Below are 6,194 nucleotides of genomic sequence, written 5' to 3'. Positions count from 1 at the left end.
TGCGGGAAGATTCACAATATTTTTCTAGTATCCATTATGGCTTCTGAATATGACAGAAAATATATTTATTAGAACTTTCTATTTTTAAGAGTTTAGACTAACTAAATTAGTCAAAGAATTTCAGCATTTCACTTGCCATACTGTCAGAACCACTTTTCAATTTGTCCCTTATTTTGACTGTCTGTAAGTAAAATATAATATAAGTTAATTATTTTAATAATGTAACAAGAACACTTTTAATGTTCCTACAAAACATTAGCTGAGTGGTATCATAAATTATTTTCCTGAAAATCAAATATTTATTAGAGACAGCCTAGCACAGGGTATCTAGTCCTTCACATATTCATCACATACCCTTCCTGAACTGGCAACTGTTACTCTCTGGAAATATGCTAAACAAGCTGGACGTGGCCACTGTCCTCACAGAACTTCTGGAGGCTAAAGCTTAATTAATAAGAACTTAAAGATACTGCTATGAGGGGAGAAATAACGTGTGTTGGGGACTCTTGGGGAGGAATGCATATCCTCAAGAGGGGTTAGCAGAGTTGGCTTCCTGAAGGATGTGGCCTGACCATTAAGTTGAAATATGAAAGGATTAGCCAGAAAGAGTAATAGGGAGGTGGTTACTATTACAGGCAGGGAGTACAGCAGTGTATAGAAGCTCAGAGGTAGAAAGCAAGAACCTAGAACCTTCAAGGAAGTGAGATTCAGTTAGACTTAAGATTGGTAAGTAGAGCCAAGCATGGTGACTCACACCTGTAACCCCAGCACTTTGGGAGGCTAAGGCAGGAGAATTGCTTGAACTCAGCAATTCAAGACCAGCCTGGGTAAATGGCGAAATGCCATCTCTACTAAAAGTACAAAAAAATACCCAGGTGTGGTAGTGCGTGCCTGTGGTCCCAACTACTTGGGAGGCTGAGATGGGAAGACCACTTGAGCCAGTGGCAGGGGTTGGGGGTGCAGTGAGCCATGATCGCACTACTGCACTCCAGCCTGGGTGACAGAGTGAGACCCTGTCTCAAAAAAATAAAAGATATACATATATATGTGTGTATGTATACATATACATATATATGTGAGTAGGACTTGGGGAGTGATGAGAGATGACTTCAGAGGTAGGACCAGGGTAGATCCTGTGGTAGCATTCTGGAGTGTATCCTCACAGCATTAGGGAGTTAGAGAGTTTTAAACGGCAAAAATGTACTGTATTGTCTTTTCTGAGAGCTTTCTGTTGAGAGATTTGGCAGTAAAGCCTAGATGACAGCAAATGAGATAACCCTTGGAGAATAAAGAATGAGAAGAGGGCCCAAGACTGAATCATGGAAACATCAGATATTTAAAATGGGCAGAGGAAGAGGAGACCACAGGAGCCAAGGAGTAAGAAACCTTTAAAAAGGAAGTTACAGCAGGGCACGGTGGCATGGCCCATAATACCAGCATTTTGGAAGGCTGAGGTGGGAAGGTCACTTGAACCCAGCAATTTGATACCAGCCTGGGCAACAAACTGGTAGCAAAACCATCTCTCTACAGAAAACATTAACCAGGCATGGTGGCATGCACCTGTGGTCCCAGCTACTTGGGAGGCTTAAGTAGGAGGATCACCTGAGCCCAGGAAGTTGAGGTGGCAGTGCGCCATGATCGCACCTCTGCACTCCAGCCTGGGCAACAGAGTGAGTCCCTGTCTCTAAATAAGTAAATAGGAACTTACCAGTGACTTCACATTCTACAAATGGTCAAGGAAAAGAAAACACGAGTTTTGTTAGAGTTAGCAATGAGGCAGCTTTTGGTTAAGATGCGGAAGCCAATTAATATCCAAATACTTGGTTGCTGATATATTAACGTTTTGGTCTGTTTTATGTCCCTTTAAAGGAGGCATTCCCCCCCGCCCCGCCCCAATTTCAGACAGCACAACCTGACCTCTATTTTTATGCGCTTTAAAACAAAAATCATGAGCCAGGAGCGGTGGCTCATACCTTTAATCCTAGCATTTTGAGAGGCTGAGGTGGGTGGATAGCTTGAGCTCAGGAGTTCAGGACCAGCCTGGGCAACAAGGTGAAACCCTGTCTCTACAGAAAAAAAAGAAAAAGAAAAATTCTGCCCCCAAGGAACAGCCAAAATCTGCAGTTACTGCCACAGATAGATATAGCAACACCAGCATCATACTGAGTCATTCTCGGAAAACAAATTGAGGTTTCTCTCACAGACATGAATAAATGGTTAAGGTTTTGACATGAAAAAGTAAGGAGTCATTGAAGTCACCATGAAAACATTAGCAGTTTTCATTCCAAGACTTGAATACAGTTATTCATATTTAATTTGGCATTCCACATTTAATTTGACATTGGTGAACTTATTATCTTGGAGGCTGGGCACGGTGTCTCACGCCTGTAATCCCAGCACTTTGGGAGGCCAAGGTAGGTGGATCACTTGAGATCAGGAGTTGACTTCAAATTGACCAAGTTGACCTGACTTGAATACAGTTACTCACATTTAATTTGACAATCCACATGTAATTTGACACTGGTAAACTTATTATCTTGGATGCTGGGTGCAGTGGCGCATGCCTGTAATCCTAACACTTTGGGAGGCCGAGGCAGGTGGATCATCTGAGGTCAGGAGTTCGAGACCAACCTGATCAACCTGGCGAAACCCTGTTTCTACTAAAAATACAAAATTAGCCATATGTAGTGGCACATGCCTGTAGTCCCAGCTACTCAGGAGTCTGAGGCAGGAGAGTGCTTGAATCCAGAGGTGGAGGTTGCAGTGAGCAGAGATTGTGCCACCGCACTCCAGGCTAGATGACAGAGTGAGACATCTCAAAAAAAAAAAAAAAATTATCCTGGTGGGATGGAAAATACCTATGCTTACAACAATTTCATTGGACTCATTTTGAGAAGTGTCAGTATTTCAGTAATGATACCTTGGTCGGAAGTAACCACAAAACAAAAGTCACTTAAAAAGAATATATTGGCTTGTTGTCAAAAAAAAGATTCTGACTTCACTCTGATCTAACGGGTCATGAACCCACCTTTGGGATTACATATAGCAACTGCTGAGATAATTAAGGGCTACTTCTAGAGTAGGGACAATAAACCAAAATGCACAAGCAGTGGGTCAATTGATGCCACAGACACAACCACCAATGTCCCCTCAAGCAACCAACCAGCCCAGGCAATACCAGCCCCAGAATGAGGCAATTGCATTTTATTTAATGTAGCTATTTTACTAAAGAGATCTTTTACAAATATTTTTAAGCACTTGTTTACATTTTAATCTATTTTCATGATTACTTTTGGTATTAGTGTTCCAGTTTATAACATTGAGCTTTTAGGAAATCAGGGTTCAATCTACAGCCATCATTTAGAAACTAAGTTGGGTTTGACTAAACTAAGTAGGGGTTGCTTTCTCCTGCAAAGTATTATCTTACAGCCTTGACCTACTCAAAGCTGAAAAGGTCATTTTTCCCAAGTGAAGTCTGTTTTTTGTTCAGTTTCAAATTTTTCAGAGATAATTTCCAAAGCTCTTTGGTAATAATATACAGGAAATGTCAATTATCATAAAAAATCCCAATGTCCAAGTAATAAAATGACCCAGAGCAGAACTAGAAGCCCAGGCTGGAGCAGAGATGGAGTGAGAAGTCACTGGATATGGAATGGGGATTGGAGCCAGTTAAGGAGGACAGTGAGATACCAGAATCGAGGGTATTCCAAATTTTCCAGCTTGTTTTAATATCTCAAGGTACTAGTTCGAAAAAGTGAACAAAATGATCTTACATATATTGTTGACATGTACAGTATACCTGTAGTACCACTTTTATGTTACATTGTCCAGTTATATGAGTACTTCAATCTGCACGTTTTATTTATTAACAACAACACACCACACAAGTACTGCCAAGAACAAAAAGCCAATAGGGGAAGAATAGCCATTTGCGCTCCATTGTTCTCAATTTGGAAAATAAGCTTTGAGACCAAACATCATGTGCTCTGTTAGAGGGATCAAGTCTGAAGATTGTTGTCACAAATTAGTATGACTACCTAGTATTCAGGACTTTGAAAAATCACTGCATTGCACAATATAATAAACCGCCCCACAGAGCATCCACTTAAAAATAAACACAGAAGAGAGCAGGAGCATAAGGAACTTTACAGTGAATCAGAGAAACTGTTGGAGGGTTGGAGTGCTGCATATTGCGGAGTTTCAAAGTTTCCAAAAACTGTTCTGTGAGTGATGAGGTACAGATGCATAAGTCATGCATGCAGAGAAGAGTTCATTTATATTACTAAGTCTGCACTGTATCCACATGTAGCTGAGTAAACTCAACTGAACACAGATTGTTAAGTATCCAATGGTTCTGTATTTATGGATTGTTTTAACTATAACTTAATATACCTATATGGTGAGTAATGTGGTTTTTTGTTCCAGTTTTGAAGACAGGAAGATATACTACACAGAATGACAGCTTTTATTTTTGCTCATTCTTATATAATTCTGTTTAAATTATAATGAGATCATAATATCATTCACTGTTTAATAATCGATGTCTCTATGCCATTGTATTCATAAAATACTTGTTAGAAAATTGAAAGTATAGTTGTGTGTTCTCTCATTTTGGCCTATTTTCAATACAAGCTCCAAAAGCAAATAAATTTACTTTCTTGGGGCCAAAATTCTAGTTTAAGTAACTACTTCTGAGATAATCAATCTATAGGTTTCTAAAGGTTTCTAAACTTTTTATCCATATACTACCAGAAGAAATACCATTTATCTTTGTAAACATAAAGTTATAATCTACTTTAGAAATCTAACAACACGAAACTCAGGTCAACTGTGACCAGATTGGCATACTTAAACTTTTGATCTCAGAAAAAATATTACGAAAATAAAATCAGGAACTCTATCATTTCAGGTCATTTGGGAGGAAACAGCCAAAATCATTGCTTGATAACTAACACCAATGATTAATTGCTTTTTCAACATGTGGATTATCTTGGTGCCAAAAATTATGGAACAACTGCTTAACAAATTGGAGAGTCCCTGATGTCAATGCTCATATTTTCTTTGGATTATACTAAGCAATTATGCTAAAGTTTCTAATGACTGAGTAAAATGGTATTTGTGCCTTGGGCACATTTTGATGAACTACAGTTGTACTTTTCAAAACCTAAGAGCCACATGCTTTAAAAAGTATATTGCCTATAATTATAAAAATATAATGTTTAAACTTTATGTTAGATTTCAGAGGATTATTATAAGTACCTACTGTAAAACTATAAATATGTTTACCATTGATAGTTGTTACTTTAAACTACTTACCTTCCTGAAAAATCAGTTGGTATAAATTCATCTCCAAATAAATGTTTAACTTACATGATTCATTTTTGTTCCTAGCACTTGCTACTTCATACTCCATCCTTATATTCAGTTGAACTTATTCTATGTATCATTGATGTTACTAAATAAGTCCTTTAAAACACATATAGAATTAGCTTTAACTTTTTACTTCAACTCCTATGTAATCCATCTATCATTTCTTGCATATCTTTTCAGTATAATTGAAGCCAGCTTAAGGTTCTGGGCTTAGAAAATAAAGTAACACAAATCAGGTGAAGAAATTAATATGCAATTTTTTTTGTTTGTTTTGAGATGGAGTTTCGCTCTTGTTGCCCAGGCTGGAGTACAATGGCACGATCTCGGCTCACTGCAACCTCCGCCTCCCAGGTCAAGCAATTCTCCTGCCTCAGACTCCTGAGTAGCTGGCATTATAAGCATGCACCACCATGCCCGGCTAATTTTGTATTTTTAGTAGAGACAGGGTTTCTCCATGTTGGTCAGGTTGGTCTTGAACTGCCGACCTCAGGTGATCCGCCCCCCTTGGCCTCCCAAAGTGCTGGGATTACAGGCCTGAGCCACCGCGCCTGGACAGAAATTAATATGTGATCTTATATGTGAGGACACATCATGTTGAATAAGTACAGCCATCTGAAATGTTCTGTATCAGCACCCTAGGAAAGAGGGTAAGAGTAAGAGTTGGGGATGGGAGAGAGACAGAGAGACAGAGAGAGGGAGGAGGAGGAGGAGGAAGAGGAGGAGGAGGAGAAGGAGAGGAAGGAAGGAAGGGAGGGAGGGAGAGAAGGAAGGAAGGAAGGAAGGAAGGAAGGAAGGAAGGAAGGAAGGAAGGAAGGAAGGAAGGA

This window comes from Piliocolobus tephrosceles, chromosome 7 (assembly GCF_002776525.5).
Source record: "Piliocolobus tephrosceles isolate RC106 chromosome 7, ASM277652v3, whole genome shotgun sequence".
NCBI classification, from domain to species: Eukaryota; Metazoa; Chordata; class Mammalia; order Primates; family Cercopithecidae; genus Piliocolobus; species Piliocolobus tephrosceles.
This window is presented reverse-complemented; position numbering follows the sequence as displayed.